General features: G+C 34.9%; 1 protein-coding gene across 4 annotated transcripts in view; it reads right to left on the reverse strand.

The window, feature by feature from the left end:
* ARHGAP24 (Rho GTPase activating protein 24) overlaps nt 1-18,607 on the reverse strand; it is a 504,620-nt gene that overhangs the window by 359,384 nt on the left and 126,629 nt on the right. The gene's annotated exons all lie outside the window — the stretch shown is intronic.

Consider the following 18,607-nt stretch of genomic DNA (forward strand, 5'->3'; position numbering starts at 1 on the left):
AAGGTAAAAAGATAAGATAGCCAATGGTTTGTTAACACTCCACTAGTACTTCTTGGTAAGAAATTCTGTATTTTCCATAAGGCAAAATAAATTGTGAGGTTATTTCAGGGAGCACTCTGCATTAAAATTTTAGGAACTTGCAGATGCCTAGAGATATAGAAATTCCCAGTTTAGACACATGGTAGCAGAGTTCTATCCTAAGAGAAGATACTAAATATTTGTCAAGAAAAGATTAAAGTACATGCTAATTTGTCAAAATCACTCTATACTGGGTAACTTTCTAAACCTTCCAATATAATCCAAGAAAGAGTAAACTGTCAAACAAAGCATATGCCTTCCCTATGTGTGTTATTTCAATAAGATTGACAGATAAGCAAAAAGATAAGCATCAAGAGGAAAAGAGACTCGGGGAGGCAGCCAAAGAAATGACAGCCAGCAAGAGAAGCAAAGGGAAATACAGTCAGCCATTCAGATGAGCTGTTAATCAGAGGGATGCCTAGACTTCCATACGGGCACTGTGATAACACTGTATGTGCATGTACACTAAGCATTTTAACAGCCAGGTTCCACTAGGAGCTCTAAACAGTTAAGTGCTAGGCAGCAGTCTGTCCATTATTGTATATCCCTTGAGCCAAACACATATACCGAAAAAAAAAAAAGCTGTCCATTGAAACAAAACCAAAAGGAAAAATTTTTAATGAGCCTAATATATTCTAAGTAAATGATATTGTTCTAGGGTAATTAGCATCCTAGAACATCTGTTATCTTACCAGGGAAAACAAAATCTAATTTTATTTCCTGATAATTCAAAAACATTTCTGAACCTGCAGATGACACCCTCATGCTGTAAGGAAATACGCAGCACACGGTAGCTGCAATTACGAAGCTAAATGGAGCCGGCAGAGGCAAGCGTGTTGTCGGACATTGCTGTTAGACACTGCCTTGCTACTAATCAAGGCAGACGTGGCAGCGAGGTGGCATACCGTTTAACAGAAAATGAAATACTAAATCCCCACCACACGTAAGTGATGTGAAACAGTGAGACCGCAGGAACGCCTCATTTTGTATTTCCTTTACCAGCTTATAACCTACCTTAGGTTCTGTTACTACGTAAAATCCAGCAAGATGGAGTTCTGAGGCCTTGTACCAGGAGAATGCAAAAAAAATGCCTCCTGCCCCAAGCGTCTCCTTTATTTCTTTCAACAATAAAAGAATGGTAGTTCATCAGGAAACACACGTTTCCAGTTCCCCAGTTATGTGACACATGGCTTAGGACAAAAAAAATATTCTCCCTCAAAGGTCAGCCTTTACTTGTGGTGGAAATTGCTAATTGTCTCTCAATATATGTTTGCTTAGTCTCTTAAATAGTAATATAAGCCAAATTTTTATATGGCTACATGATTATGTAAGAGATCAGAGAACAGATGGTAGGAAATCACAGATAGATGAATCACAGGATGATAGAGTTCATGGAAGAGGTAGAAAAAAATAAACAAACTCTGGAGACATGAAGACGAAATTATATCAGACTAAATTACAAGACACAGAAGCACTGGAAAAGATAAAAGAAAAATACTTAAAGAATTAAGTGGGTTTTATAAAATGACAGATATGGGAGTTAGACAAAGTAGCACACAAAATATTAAAATATAAATTAATTTTTCCAGAAATAAAGGAAGATTTGGATCTGTGGACACGGAAGATATACTATGCATCAGGATCATTTCATAGTGAGATGCATCCTTGTTGCATTTATTCTATTTGTTAAAGAAAAAATTCTTTGAGTGGCCAGGTGAGATGACCAAATCATTTTTAAGCAACTAAAATTCAGTCTGATCTCAGTTTTCTCTACCATAATATTCAGCATTGGAAAATAGTAGGGGAAAAATGATTATAAAGGCCACAAAAACATAAAATATATTCCAATAATTTTCCAATCATATTTTCAAACAAGAATACTGTTCTGAGCTCATCTTGAAGTGACATGAGTAATAATTTTGTCAAATAGGAAAGAGTGAGAAAACTAGAGCAAAATGATTAGAAGTAAATTCATCAAGATTAATGACAAATTCTAGCAGGTCATTAACATCAGGGACAATAAAAAGATCTTCACTATCACCACTATTGTTTCACACTGTCTAATGATGACAGCCAATATAACTATACAAAATAAATAAATTATTCTTCTAAAGATTGTCAGAAAAAAGTATAGTAGAAATTAGCTGGATGATCATCCCCTCTATTTTTACTTTTCTTAGGCACATACATAAACTAAACTTCCCAGTAAGCAAAGCCATGTAATTGAGTCCCACAGGTAGAATACAGACAGAAGTGAGGTGTACTAATTTCAAGACTGTCTAATAAAAAAACATTCCAAATGAAACTGATTCTTTTTTCCCACATCTGCCAACTGGATATGGAGAATCTAATGCATAATTCTGAGGCCTAAGAATAGGGGTGGGCAAACTATGGCTCATGGGCCAAACTTGGCCCCCTGCTGTCATAAATTAAGTTTACTGAACAGCCATGCGTTACGTATTGTCTATGTCTGCTTTCAAGTTACAGCAGTTGAGTACTTGCCAAGACAAACTGTATGGTCAGCTTAAAATACTTACTGTCTGTCCCAGTACAGAAAAATAATTGACAACCCCACCCTAAGATGATGGAAATAGAAGCCAGAAGTAGCCTATCTCCCTGTAATACTCCCTGAGCAGACCCACCCCACCCTGACATATTACACTGGATATATTGTAAAATAAAACTATTTTGCTGAGCCACTGCGATGTAGTGTTTATTTCAAAAGCTGGCTAGTTCTGTGTACATTGGGAAGGTAAAATAATGAACAGATATGATTGGTCATCTACAATATCCACAGGAGCCAATTGAAAATTTGTGAATGAGAAGGAAGGGTTTATATGAAGACAGATGGGTACAAAATTTAATAAAAGAAATCAATACCATCCATATATATAAACAATCCCCAGTAATGGTTAAAGAAAAAGACCCTCCTCTATATAAAACTGCAACAAAAATAAGAAAAACCTACATTAAATTTAAGCTGAAATGTAAAAGAGCTATTTAAATAAAGCTTTAAAACATTACTTGGAGATAGCAAAAGAAACTAGGACATATCATATCTTGATTAAAATACTATAAAGATGTCAATTTCCACTAAGTTAATACAAAATTTTAACTTCTTTCCAATAGAATCACGGCTTTTTTAAATGCAGTTAGACACATTTATTCTTACTTTACACAGAAAGATCCCATGTAAAAGTAACTAGGATGCATACATGAGACTTAACACCAAAATAAATGCCAGATGGATTGATGACGTTAAAGTGAAAAAATAAAGACATAAAGTACTAGAAGAAACAATGGGAACCTGGCTTTAATAATCTCAGAGTGTGGAAGACCTTCCCAAGCAGGATTCAAAACTCAATCCATTTCAAAAAAAGAAAAGATTGAAAATTTCAACTCTATAAATTCCACCAATATCTGTCTCCTGTCTCATATATATATGTATAGATAATCACACACACACACATACACACACACATAATATAAGCACTCACTGTTAAATGTGAAGAAATAACCTAAAAATATTTTTCACCAATAAGATTGCCAAAAAATAAAAAACTTTAACAACATACAGTGTTGGAGAGGTCATTAACAAAAAAAATATGCTTATATATTGCTAGTGGTAGTGTAAAGAGGTAAAAAAAATCTCCATAGGTGACAATTTGCAAGTATCTACCATAACTAAAAATTGCTTTCCCCCTTTAGGAATTTATCTTACTGATATGTTGTACATGTACATAATGTTGCATAAGTATCATTTGTGACAGCAGAAGATTGGAAACAATCATAATATCCATCAATAGAGGGCAAATTAAATAAACTGGGTATATCTATATAATAGAATACTCTGTAGCAATTATAAAAAGGATGAATAAGGTTTTATGTGTGAGGATATATATTATGTATATATCTATACATTATCTACACATGCACACAAACTAAAGACATATTTTCATGTGAAATAAAAAAAGGTAAAGAATAAAACTCATAGTCTGCTGAATCTTTATAAAAAAAGAGGAAAAATATATGCCCATGTGCATTGAATATCTCTGGAAAAATACAAAAGGAAGTAGTAATTCTGGGGTTGTCTGAGAAGGTTTCTGGGTAGCTAACGAACAGTAGAAGAAAGGAGATACTTCACTATATGCTCTTTTGAACACTTAAAATTTTACTTTAAAAATGTAAATTTATCCAATTTATCCAAACATAGATTTATATACACATAAATATTTATATAGATGTATAGATATATTTAACATTTGGGTATATTTAGCACCTAACTATACAAATAATACATTTAAAATTAGATATATTTAACTTGATATATTTACCATAGGTATATAAATACATTAAAAACTGTTACTTTCCTATGACTCATTGGTATGTAAATAAATACAAAGTTTTGTTTCATATAGTCTGAGATTTAGAGAAAAAAACGTTAATTTATTTCTTAAAGGGAGTAAAGATACGCAAAGGCAAAGGAGACAGCCTTTGCAAAACTGGTAATAAAAGACAACAATACCCAAAAAGGTAACTTAGTGTCTTCTGTATTTATTTTTCTAGGCCTTATATTGTACATAAAGTCATGGCCAACAAGAGAATTGGAAGTAATGATATTTAGAGGGATCAAACATTAGAAGTGTCTAAAATAATATTAATAAGTCATAATAAGAAGTCATCAAAATTAAAATTAATGTTTTCTTTCACAAGTCAGACATTGCAAAACCAAAAAATTTCAGTGAAGCTAAAATCCACAAATACTTTGCAACACATACACTAGGCTTTACGTAACTGCCCATCAGCCATTCTCATCACAATATTAACTACTTGGAAATTTCAGGAAAGCTGTTGTTAAGATAAATTCAAATCCTTTACTTGAAATATGCCTCTCAGCTGCAGGATTAATAGAGTTTTGTGCCTTTGCTGACTGGAAAATGAGACAAAGAATTTAATGATGAAAAAAAGGCATAAAAACTTCTCTTTCTTTACAGTTACCAGTTTGTGGTTATTAAATTCTTGAGTTCTCCATGAGTCTGATCTGAGGCACATAATTAAAATAAGCATCCTTCCAGCATCAGAGAAACACAAATACACAAACTAGATTTTGTCCGTATGCCAGACAAAGACAGTCTTGGAATATATGCTCTATTACCCAGGATAAATAATATAAACAGTACTCTCAATAACCACATATTTCTGCATGTTTAATTTAATAAACTTATTTACTAATAAAACAGGTCCCTTCAACTAATAATTTCACCGATTCCTTATGAGAAGTATTTCCACATTCCTTATTAATTAATACTATAAGCCATGTAATCACAGTCTGCTCTGTGAATTTGTTTGCTTAAATTTTTCATAATTAGAATGTACTAACTCTACACCATGGATTTATATATTTTCAATTATTATTTTTCTTATCAAAATAACATTTAGCAATTTTAAAGATATATATGAGCAATGATACATGTCTCAGATCAACTGTGAACTGTAGACTAGATTCTGGCACCCAAGATACGCTAATCAGGCAAGCAGCAGTCCTATCAAAAAGGTGCCTGGGGTTAATCTATTCACTTCTGCTCAGGTGAGCTGCATATTAAATTACATTTATTACTGCTGAACATCAAGGAAATCTCTTAGTGACTATTATTTCTTGCAGTAATCACTCATAACATTAATTTTTATCTTTGTTTTAAGAAGGGTTTAAACTAAGATATGTTTTACAGATAAAAATATAGAAAAGTAAAATAAGGAAAATAAAAGTAATAAAACTAAGGGAAAAGGAAAATGAGGGAAGGAAAAAACAAAATGCAATATGGAAGGAGGTTAGTATATGAACTGCATAAACCACAGGGTTAGTATATGAATTACCAGGATTATATAATAACTGCAGTGAGTATATAAACTCTGAAACCTCTGCACTCAACTGAAACCAAGGAATAAATGTTTTAGAAAATTGACAGTGTTTATAAAGTAAATATACACTTTGTATAAAGGAAAAACACATATTTGGAAGAGAAATAAAACTGAAGTACAGTAAGACATCCTTATAGTGACAAGTTAGTTTTCACAAGTCTTTTTTTAATAATGTTTCTAGATATAGGCATGCAATATCAAGTCAAGTTACATTTCACTAAAAGCAATACTGTGATAGGGAAGAAGGACAATCTATTAATAAATACCTATGTGGCTCTTGGATGGCCTAGTTTAATGGCAAGTCTATGAGCAATTTTTAATAATGACAGGATTACATAGGATTATTGATCTGATATATAATATTATCAAAAGGAGTTAATGTGACATTTAAGTGCTTTAAAGAGACATGGAAGATTCACCCAGCAGCATTATATAATGGAGAATAATGGATCAAATGTGAATAATTTGCTCTGTGTTTGGGGCCTAGGCTTAGAATCAGTCCACCTGTACTCTGGCTCCTGGCTGACCCAGAAAGTATGGCCCTGAGAAAATTTGGGCTATTCTGGTAGCAACCGTGCAACCTCCTAGGGTTGATCAGAATAAAGTTGATCAACATTGAGCCAAGATGTGGGGAGGACGGCTCTAGTTGGTTTGACTTTGGAACATTACCCTAATAGTTCTCCAGGGTAGTGTCATATGGTTATTTGTCTTCTTATATAAGGTTGCCTGCCCCACTTTTAAGAGAGAGAATGAAGAGTGTTCATCTGTTTCATATCTCAGGCAATAACATATGTTTGCCTTTGCAAATTAAATTGATGAACCAAAGACAAAAGCAGAATTTTTCCTAATTTCCTACCTTATCTCATTTTTCCTCCATCTCCCCCAAACAAGATTTTAACCTTCCCTCTAGTTTCTTTTTCTCTAGTTCAGTTACGAGTAGCTTGCATTGAATTTTCTCTTTTTTGTCTCCTTTTTTTTCTGTTTATTAAGACAAAGTAGACAAATAACCCTCATTTTTCTGATGTTTCTGTGATTTTCCTGTGCATTTTTATGACTTCTCATAAAAGGAAAATATTTCACTGGGCATATACACAGTTTTCAAAATTCACATTGTTGTGTTGTTATGTATGTATATATATATATATATATATATATATATATATATACACATACATATATATATATATATTGCTTTCAAAATACACAGTAAAACTTTTTTTAAAATTTCCCCACAGTTCTTATTCCCAGTAGTTCTATCACTTTCTCAAAAGTCATAACTTTAATGTTGATTCTAACATTCTTATATTCTTATATTCATGGTTATCATGGGAGTTAATCCAAAGTCAGTACAGCTCAGGCCACCTGAGTTTGGGTCTCATTTTTTCAAGAAAAGGATAGGTATTTAGGTATTTATTTGGCAATCTACTAGATTACAAGGATTCATAGTGCTCAGATGTTCTGCTGCCCATGAAATTAATCTTAAAGACTTCTACATATGGTATATTAAATAATGTCCTCCCTCAGAACAAGTGAAATGATATGCAGGCAACAGTACTTATTTAATCTAATCAGATACCTCTGACTAACTGTCTATAAATAATAAATGTTCCAGTTCCATGTCTAGTGCTTTCTTATTTATAACATAAATTGTTCTCCCTGAAATTACTAAAATTTGCCTTTCCTATCAAAATTCTACTGTCTCCTTTTCTTGAAATTTTCTGACTAAAATATTTGGAGTAATGGCACTCTGGAACTATACAATTTTATTAGTAATTTTTTTATGAGAAATCACATATGGCCTTCCATTCTTTTTCAACATTGATTATACTCATTCTTATTTCTGTTATCAGATTGCAATCCTTTTGAGGGAGGGGCCATACATTATCAATTTCTGTATCCCAGAAGAATGCTTAACACCAAGCCTTTATATCAAGTAGCTCAACTATTAGTGAATGACTAAAGATCTCCAGTGTCCACATAAATCAGGTAATAATTCCAATAAATCATTAATTAAATGGCTAAAATCACTGGGTTGTGTTCACCATTTAGATATAAACTAATCAATGATAGGAAACATGGTTAATGATTTTAAAATACTGTTTTCTCAATAGCTTCACTTCCTTTAGGACTCATAAAATTTAAACTTTATTATTAAGCATGTAACTATTATATGAAATATACTCATAAAACTTAAGCCAACAATGTAAGTTTAAACTAGCCATTACATAGGAAAATCACTTTACCATCCATTAGGAAGATACATGTATACCTAAGGAGTTTATTTCCTCTAGTTGTTATCCCAGATTGCTTCCCTTGATAAGCACTGAATATTTATAAATATTTGCTACAATTTAATTCTCACAACAGATTTAGGAGGTAGGTATTGTTTCCCCCATTGTACAGATAAGGAAATTAACCCAAAGAAGTTACATAGATGCCCAAAGTCACACAGCTAGCAAGTGGTAGAAGTCAGGTGCCACCTCCCTAGGTTGCATCACTTTACTTCAGTGAAATAAAGAAAACATTTGGAGGCCTAAGATTAATTTCTGTTTTCTTCTGGAAGACTGTGTTGTGAACAAAGATGACAGAGTTCTTCATTTAGTTTCACCTCAGTTTCATCACTAAAATCTGATTACATGTTCTGTCACTTAAGTTTTCTGAAGGAAAGGGTTGTATGCTTAAAAGCATAACATGAAAATTTAAATTCAGACTTCTTATTCTGGCTGTAAGTTTGGTCCATTTGTCTTTCCTGTCTTCATTTTCTTTTGTCCCAAATGGATAATGATGCTTACCTCCTCTGTTTCTCACAAGAAAAACAGCAAGGATAAATTGGCTCTGAATGACACATAGAAGACATAAGATTAATATTATTACTTATTTAAAGTTCTATGGCTACACATGTGTATTTACTTTAAATAAAAATTTGGGGATATTATAATTGAAGCCATATGGTTTTTGGAAGAAAGAGCATATATCTGGAGACCTAAAGATTTGGATTCAGTTACTGGCTTTGCTACATACCAAAGCTAGTTAGTAGCTCTTCTGAGCCATAGCTTTCTCATTTGTAAAATGGAGGTAACAATACATATCTCAAGATGGAAATATGATAATTATGTGAGATTATATACATGAAGCACCTATCACATGTCTGGCACATAGGAGGCAATCAATAAAAATGAGATATTCATATTTCTTGCATTACTTTACTTAATTCTCTATTCCTCTCTCTGTATATTCTTTGTCATATGATTGTGAGTACCCTTTCCTGCCTCTTGTATGTAGGCTTTAACTAGTGGGATTTTAGCAGACTTGATGCAAACAGAGGCTTGACATGCTTGTAATACTGAATTTTCCCTTTGGGCTTCTGTGATTACCAAGAGAAGGTCAAGCCCAACCCACGGTCCAAGGAAGAGTAAAGGAATATGGAACAAATCTGGATTCAACCTGCAGCTTACAATCGAGCCTTGCCAAGCCCAGTTTAGAGCAACTAGTCTGCAGCTGTGAAAATCAGATGTGGAAGCAAGAATGACTGATGATTGTTGTAAGACACTGAGTATCATGATGGTTTGTTATGAATTGTTGAAGAAATATGTAAGTGATACAGAAATTGGTAGTTAGAATTAAGGTACAGTTGTGCCAAAAACCTAATACATATAACACTGGATTTCAGATCAGATAGTAAGTGAAAACAAACTATTATAGAAGTCTAGGAAAATAGGGAACAGTTTCACATAATGATAAAATATTTGGTAAAAATCTTGCCTGTATAACTTAGAGACAGGAAATATACCTAACAAACTCATGAACTTAGGCAAATAGGTTTCTAGCTAGAATATTAAAAGATGGAGCAGGCTTCTGGTACACATATTTGCCAAGGTGCTACAAGAAATAGACAAGCTAGTCAGAGAACTGATAGGTTTGCAAACAGAATTGAGAGGACATGTAGTAAGCCAGAAGTAAGCACAGAAATGCTGGTTTTTTTAGGCAGGAAAATAAAACATTCTCATTCCTAGCCTTGTCAGTCAGTAAAGCATCATCAAACTAAGTTACAACCTGGGAGTAAAAAACAAACCATATATAGAGAGATGTAAATATTATACCATATTGCCTGAAACTAGAAAGCATTCCATAAATTTAAGACCTCTTAGAACTGGTTCCATGCAATGGAATATCATAAAAACAGTTAAAAATAATGAACTAGATACTAAATGTATCATTTCAACATGAATAAAAATTTAAAATAGAAGGATGAGTGATAAAAACAAACTATGAAAGGAATTATAGATTATGATGAAATTTTTTAAACTTTTAAAATGTAAACAGCATATATTGTTTATGCATACACATATGTAAAAATATGCAAAAGCATGTATGGACATTAAACTTGACTTGAGGAGAGAAGTCAACTCTAACAAGAAAAAGAAGAAAAGTATAGGGCTCTGGCTGTTGTAATATTTTATTCCTTTACGAAAATGCTCCTTGAACAAAATATGGCAAAAGGCTTTCCCAAGTTAGATGTGTGTGGTGCATACATGGTTATCTTTTAAAATGGTTTTACATTTTTGAGTTCTTGAAATACTGCATGATTAAAACTAAAGATATTAAATTGAAAAGTAATAAAAAGCATTCCTTTTAGTACCCTTCTTCAGATGAGTTCTTCCTAGACAAAAATAATAAGAGAATATTTAAATATTAAATTATGCACTTTGCTACTTGGATCATCTTACTGTACAATGGTCTTAAAATACAACTTTACAGCTTGAGAAGAGAGTCTAGAAATTAGCATATTATGTTTTGCATCATGTGTGTGTGTGTGTGTGTGTGTGTGAATGTAATGGAAAAGAACCCCTCTGTATATTGGCCTGACTAAGCACCAAAGAAGAAATATAACCCTAATTACTTGCAACAGTTATTTTTTCAGAGTTCCTTGCCAGTGCATGCAATCAATTACAACATACCCACCAGTACTAAACCAGAACTTGGAGAAAAGTACAGGTCAGGTAGGGGATTATAGTTAAATATCTGAAAGAAGAAAGGATGTGTCTAGTGCATAGAGCCAGGTGAGAGTTTGAAAACAAGCAAGTTGTGTTCGCATTTTTCCTGCTTACCCCATCAGGTTCCAACGAGTAAGCAGTACATATTTTCATCAGATGTTTGCCACTAAAAGAATAATCTTAATTTCCAATCGTACTCGGCATTTTCTGAGGGAGACTTAGGTACCTCTTAGGTTTTTCCTTAGGAAGAGAAAACTATTTTCCTTAGGAGAGAATATCGGGAGAGGAAGCGATCAGGAGACGGGAGGAGGGGCAGGTGGCACTGGTGGGGACTACCAATAAACAGCTCAGATAATGAGTTACTGATTTTTGTAGTACCAAAGAATAAATCCAAACATTTCCATAAACTGAACTTTTTTGTTTTGGGGATTTTTTTTTTTTAGAGGAAGAGCAAAACATAATTTCTAAAGGCCTAAAAAATGCAATTTGTAAAGCTATTTTTTTCCTTAGGTGGTAATTATCTTAGGATCCAGCACAGTGCATTCTATTATTACACAATGACTATTTATCCAGCACCATGGCAAGTGTGTTCCATGCATATTTTGCACACAATAACTTTGCGTGAGTCTTTTTATTTGGAAATTTATTGTTCAAACCCCTACATTTACAAGGTCATATTGGACAGCAAAGGCTTTGATAATACAAAATACTCACTTATGCACTGACCTATAAGGGTCCCCATTGAAATATTCTTCCCTGCTAACCACACAGCAGTACCACATAGTTGAATTATGTGCTAAACAAATTATGATTTGTTTTATATAAGATGAAATTCCCTTAATTTGTATAACTGTGTTTTCAAGATAAATTCCTAATATAACTTTTTTGTTTAATATTCATTATGAAAGTGGGTCTTTTAAACAGATACACTTTTTTCTATTTCCAGTTGTGGGTAAAACTGCAGTATTTCCAAAATCTCTCAGTTGGCCTTAGTGCATCTCCATATCAAAAGGTGTTTCCAAGGGGTGGAAAGAAGTAGTATATCTCCATATCAATAAGTAACTACAAGGGGGAGCGAAGGCATATCTGGACTGGAGAGGTTGGGTGGGGTCCCTTTTTTCAGCCTGGTAGAGAGAGACAAGGACGAGCAGAAGTGGGCAAGTGTTGTGAGCAATAAATGGGTTTCTCCCACTTTATTTCTCCTTTTGACTGATTTCCAAAGGTTTATTTTCCCTGGGCTAGGAACACATTTCCCCCCTGGAGTTACATCAATTTTCTTTAATAATGAGCCTCCTCTATTCTAGTATTATCATAATTTTTAGATGGAAAAAATGATGACAAAGGCAGTCTTTCTCAATTTCTCTGGACAAATTCAGGTCTAACTGACTTCACAGTTCTTATTTTCACTCACTCTGCTGTCTAACTCTCCAATAGAAAACAGGAACACCACACTGGAGGCACTGCTATGGGGGTCCTGGAGAGACAGTGAAAGAAACTGTCAAAGACTTGGTGAATGTGAATGGAGACCCTGGGAGCAACAAACATATACAAGAACTTGGAAACTGGGAACACCTGCTCAGGAGGGCAGCACAAATCTACGCATGAGAAACAAGCGTGCCACTTCTTTCCCAAGAAGCTGGAAACCAATTTGAGAGATTTATTTCTGATATTGTTCCAATTCAGCTTCATGCATCTCAGAGACTTTGCATCTGATCTATTTCTGTTAATGATACTGAGCTGAATTCCCTAAAACATAGCTGTGTGTGGCTCAGTAACCCATGCATGCTTTCTAAGCAATAGATGCCTAAGAGCAGAGCATTCTGTTACCCATTCAGTGCACCAATGCAAACATTCTGCTAACCCTGAGCAATAATAAGTTGATCCAGATTTGGTTCATGCCCTCAAAGTACACACACAGATAAACAATGTTCACTGAAATGTCTTAGGCTCCAATCACTATGCAGCCTAGAAATATCTGTTGTGAAATGGCTAAAAATAAAGCTACTGAAGATAAGGTGCAGCTTGATGGCATTTGCACTAAAAGTGCCATAGTGTTAAGCAATGAAGGGTCTCTTTTCCAGTTCATAACTCAAATAAAAACCATCATCCTGCAAAAGGGGAATGTGTTGGGCCACCTTCCCCACTGTTCTAATGGGAACAACAGAGAGGGCACACACACACACACATACACACACACACACACACACACACACACACACGAAGCACTGGTGTGAAAAAAGGAGTGAAATATCCTCAGGTTAATTTTTTTTTTTAAGTAAGGGCATGTATTTTGCGGGATCTGTTAAAGGGAAAATAAACTTGCCTTAGAAATTGATGAATATTGGACTGACTGTGAACTTGCAGCATTCGCAGAAACAGTCACAAAAACTCAGTCCTGAAACAAAGTAACTCATCCTGGAAGAGTGTGGGGCTCATAAAGGGGGATCAACTGGACTAGAACAATGAAAATATCCTAGATGAGAACAGAAATAATGTCATTGTCCCTGCTGGCTTAAAGTTGCCACTGATTTCTCAATGAAGAGAAAATTCAGCTGATAGCACCCAGGATACATTAGTATTATCACCAAGTCTACGTTTAACAAAACAGGTGATTGCCTAGGGTTTCATCACAGGGTGTGGACTTATCCAATTTCTAGTTATGTAATAGCAAATAGTATCCTAGTACTTGATGTATACTAAACATTTTTCTAAGCATTTTATGTACATAATTTATTTAGCACAACAATCCTTTGCTGCAGGTAATATTCTCAGTTTACAGATGGGAAGCCTGAGCTACAGAATGATTACACAGCCAGTTGAGGGTCCCACACTAAGTGGAGGAAGCATGGTTCGAACTAAGCAGTCTGGCCCCAGAATCCACGTTTTTGCCCTGTGCTGCCTCTCTAAAGGAAGGTCTGATTATCATTACTTCATAGTAAAGAATATTTATGGAGTACTGCCAACCAGGTACTGTACTGAGCATTCTCAGAGATGAATACTGTGTACATATTTATATGGAAATAATAAACAAAATATCTCACAAAGACTAAATATGTGGTGTCTATCAGTGCAAGATCCAGAGAAGTAGTCAGCATATGATAACGTGTTTGGCTATCTGCCTGAACTGTAGCACTCAACTTGTTGCCTCTATTGACAACAATAGGGAAGCATTAAGCAAATAGCATCCTTTAAAACATTCCATATTCACACATCTAATTTATGTCCTAAAGTGCTACATAGTACAGCAGCCTCCTTCCCTCCCTCATTTGTTCTCTCTCCCTCCCTTTCTACTTCCTGCCAGCCTTCCTGCTTAAATTCAATTCAGTTTCTGAGCATACACTAGAACAGTATAGTTTCTGTCCACTCATTATAAACAATTAGGTAGAATCTGCTAAAGACAAAAATAGGATCTTATATGGAAAACTCGTTTAAATAAAGAGTTCAGAAATTTTCATTTCATTCTTAGCTTCCCCCTCTGACACCTTTTATAGCTTCCTTTGTGTAACTGGCAGACCCACTGACTGGGAGAGCACACGTGCATAAACACCAAGCCCCAGAGCTTTGGGCTGGTCTGCTGCCAGTCCCAGGCACCGTGCACTCATATTCTGTCTCGCTTGAGCCCCATCAACACCTGAGGGAAAGCATGTGACCAAGGACTGAACCCTGAGAAATCCGGCACAGAGTGGCCTCGGCTTCAACACCCAGGCTTAATGAGGAAGTATCAAAATTAGTGTCCAACGGTTTTCAGAAGCTTTCTTTCCTTTCCTTCCTTATGATTTAAAATTCACCTCAGGGTGGCTGCATTAAATGTGAATACAGAAAAATCTACAGAGAAATATCAAGGAGGGATTAAAATGAACCGAATTTATTTAAGATACTAGGGAAGGGTACAGAGAGGATAGATGTGTGACATTTTTAGTGACAACGATGATCTGAAACCAGTGAACTGTTAGACAGGTTATGCAAGGTTTTTCCTTGAGGAATATTGTTTGTTTTTTCCAATTTTTACTTTATGGATTTTTTTATGGTATCATTAATCTATAATTACATAAGCAACACTATGGTTACTAGTCTCCCCCTATTATCAAGTCCCCACCACATACCCCATTACAGTCACTGTCCATCAGCATAGTAAGATGCTAATAGAATCACAACTTGTCTTCTCTGTGTTGTACAGACCTCCCCATGCCCCCCCTCAACATTATGTCTGCTAATCGTAATGCCCCTTTTTCCCCCCTGTCCTTCCCTACCCACCCATCCTCCCCAGTCCCTTTCCTTTTGGTAACTATTAGTCCATTCTTGTGTTCTGTGATTCTGCTGCTGTTTTGTTCCTTCAGTTTTTCCTTTGTTCTTATACTCCACAGATGAGTGAAATCATTTGGTACTTGTCTTTCTCGACCTGGCTTATTTCACTGAGCATATTACCCTCTAGCTCCATCCATGTTGTTGCAAATGGTAGGATTTGTTTTCTTCTTATGGCTGAATAATATTCCATTGTGTATATGTACCACATCTTCTTTATCCATTCATCTACTGATGGACACTTAGGTTGCTCCTATTTCTTGGCTATTGTAAATAGTGCTGCGATAAACATAGGGGTGCATCTGTCTTTTTCAAACTGGGCTGCTGCATTCTTAGGGTAAATTCCTAGAAATGGAATTCCTGGGTCAAATGGTATTTCTATTTTTAGTTTTTTGAGGAACCTCCATACAGCTTTCCGCAGTGGTTGAGCTAATTTAGATTCCCACCAACAGTGTAGGAGGGTTCCCCTTTCTCCACATCCTCACCAACATTTCTTGTTGTTTGTCTTTTGGATGGCAGCCATCCTTACTGGTGTGAGGTGACATCTCATTGTTGTTTTAATTTGCATCTCTCTGATGATTAGTGATGTGGAGGATCTTTTCATGTCTTTTGGCCTTCTGAATTTCTTCTTTGGAGAACTGTCTGTTCAGATCTTCTTCCTATTTTTTAATTGGATTGTTTGCTTTTTGTTTGTTGAGGTACATGAGCTCTTTATATATTTTGGATGTCAACCCTTTAATGGATATGTCATTTTTTAATATATTCTCTCATATTGTAGGATAACATTTTGTTCTATTGATGGTATCCTTTGCTGTACAGAAGCTTTTCAGCTTGATATTGTCCCACTTATTCATTTTTGCTTTTGTTTCCCTTGCCCTGGGAGATATGTTCATGAAGTTGCTCATGTTTATGTCCAAGAGATTTTTGTCTATGTTTTTTCCTAAGAGTTTTATGGTTTCATGACTTACACTCAGGTCTTTCATTTATTTCGAATTTACTTTTGAGTATGGAGTTAGACAATAATCCAGTTTCATTCTCTTGCATGTAGCTGTCCAGTTTTGCCAACACCAGCTGTTGAAGAGGCTTTCATTTCCCCACAGTATATCCATGGCTCCTTTATCATATATTAATTGACTGTATATATTTGGGTTAATATCTGGACTCTCTATTCTGTTCCACTGGTCTGTGGATCTGTTCTTGTGCCAGTACCAAGTTGTCTTGATTACTGTGGCTTTGTAGTAGAGCTTGAAATTGGAAAGCAAAGTCCCCCCTGCTTTATTCTTCCTTCTCAGGATTGCTTTGGCTATTTGGGGTCTTTGGTGGTTCCATATGAATTTTAGAACTATTTGTTCCAGTTTGTTGAAGAATGCTGTTGGTATTTTGATAGGGATTGCATTGAATCTGTAGATTGCTTTAGGCAGGATGGTCATTTTGACAATATGAATTCTTCCTAGCCAAGACCATTGGATGAGTTTCCATTTGTTAGTGTCCTCTTTCATTTCTCTTAAGAGTGTCTTGTAGTTTTTAGGGTATAGGTCTTTCACTTTCTTGGTTAGGTTGATTCCTAGGTATTTTATTCTTTTTTATGCAATTGTGAATGGAATTGTTTTCCTGATTTCTCTTTCTGCTAGTTCATCATTAATGTATAGGAAAGCAACATATTTCTGTGCATTAATTTTGTATCCTGCAACTTTACTGAATTCAGGTATTAATTCTAGTCATTTGGAGTGGAGTCTTTAGGGCTTTTTGTGTACAATATCATGTCATCTGCAAATAATGACAGTTTGACTTCTTCTTTACCAATCTAGATGTCTTGTATTTCTTTGTTTTGTCTGATTGCCATGGCTAGGACCTTCAGTACTATGCTGAATAAAAGCAGGGAGAATGGGCATCCTTGTCTTATTCTTGATCTTAGGTGAAAAGCTTTCTTCTTTTCGCTGTTAAGTATGATGTTGGCTGTGGGTTTGTCATACACGGCCTTTATTATGTTGAGGTACTTGCCCTCTATACCCATTTTGTTGAGAGTTTTTATCATGAATGGATGTTGAATTTTGTTGAATGCTTTTTCAGCATCTATGGAGATGATCATGTGGTTTTTGTCCTTCTTTTTGTTGATGTGGTGGATGATGTTGATGGATTTTCAAATGTTGTACCATCCTTGCATCCCTGGAATAAATCTTACTTGATCATGATGGGTGATCCTCTTGATGTATTTTTGAATTTGTTTTGCTAATATTTTGTTGAGTACTTTTGCATCTATGTCAATCAGGGATATTAGTCTGTAATTTTCTTTATTTGTGGTGTCTTTGCCTGGTTTTAGTATTAGAGTGATGCTGGCTTCATAGAATGAGTTTGGAAGTATTCCCTCCTCTTCTATTTTTTGGAAAACTTTAAAGAGAATGGGTATTATGTCTTCTCTATATGCCTGATAAAATTCAGTGGTAAATCTACTTTATGGATAATCTTTGTGATTAAAATAAAAGAGAGACTTATTACTCCTTATGTATTTACACATTGTCAGTCTCAATTCAGAAGAAGGAGAAGAACAGCTTTGTTTTGTTCCCTGATGTATCCTTCGGGCCTGGAAGAATGCCTGTGAGATTTCATCAATATGGGTTGGATAACTGAACAATTAATAAGTTAGTGAATATAAGGGTTCAGAAAAACGTAACTTGCTCAGTTAAAAAGATAATTAGTGGTAGATACTGGACTCAACCTTCAATCTTAGAAATCCATATATCTTATGCTCTTTCTATAGAAATCCTAAATGCCCCTTTGTGGCCTAATGTCACAAAGAGCTGTTTAACACAAAGTACGTTCCCACCAATTTTTTTTGCATCTGAATCTAAGTAACTGAGAATACTATCCACCACATAAATGTTATGATGTTCCACGTGCCTGCAAGGAGGAGTAGAAATGCAGACTGCCTGAAGAGTTTCCAGGGACAATAAGAAAAGGAGGTCAGCACTGTAGAAACAATTATTCTTAAAGGAGTCCACTATGATCTCCATAAACACTTTGGTTACAAAACACATAACCATCCCTATTTTCCTACTAATCTTTCCAGGGTGAAATATAAATGTGCTTTAGTTGTTGTTGAACTTGGTGTATGCTCTTTGTAGAAATTTAGAAATGCAAAGAAAAACACTGAAGTTAATGTACATTCCCTATATATAAATTCACTCTTGAGAGACACACATGTCTCTGTATATCTTTTCATTTCTACCATATGCATGTATATAACATATTTTAAATTGTTTATATTTTACTGCATATACTACTTCATACCTGCTTTTTAAAAATTTAACAACGAA

Source organism: Manis javanica, chromosome 5 (genome assembly GCF_040802235.1).
Source record: "Manis javanica isolate MJ-LG chromosome 5, MJ_LKY, whole genome shotgun sequence".
NCBI lineage: Eukaryota > Metazoa > Chordata > Mammalia > Pholidota > Manidae > Manis > Manis javanica.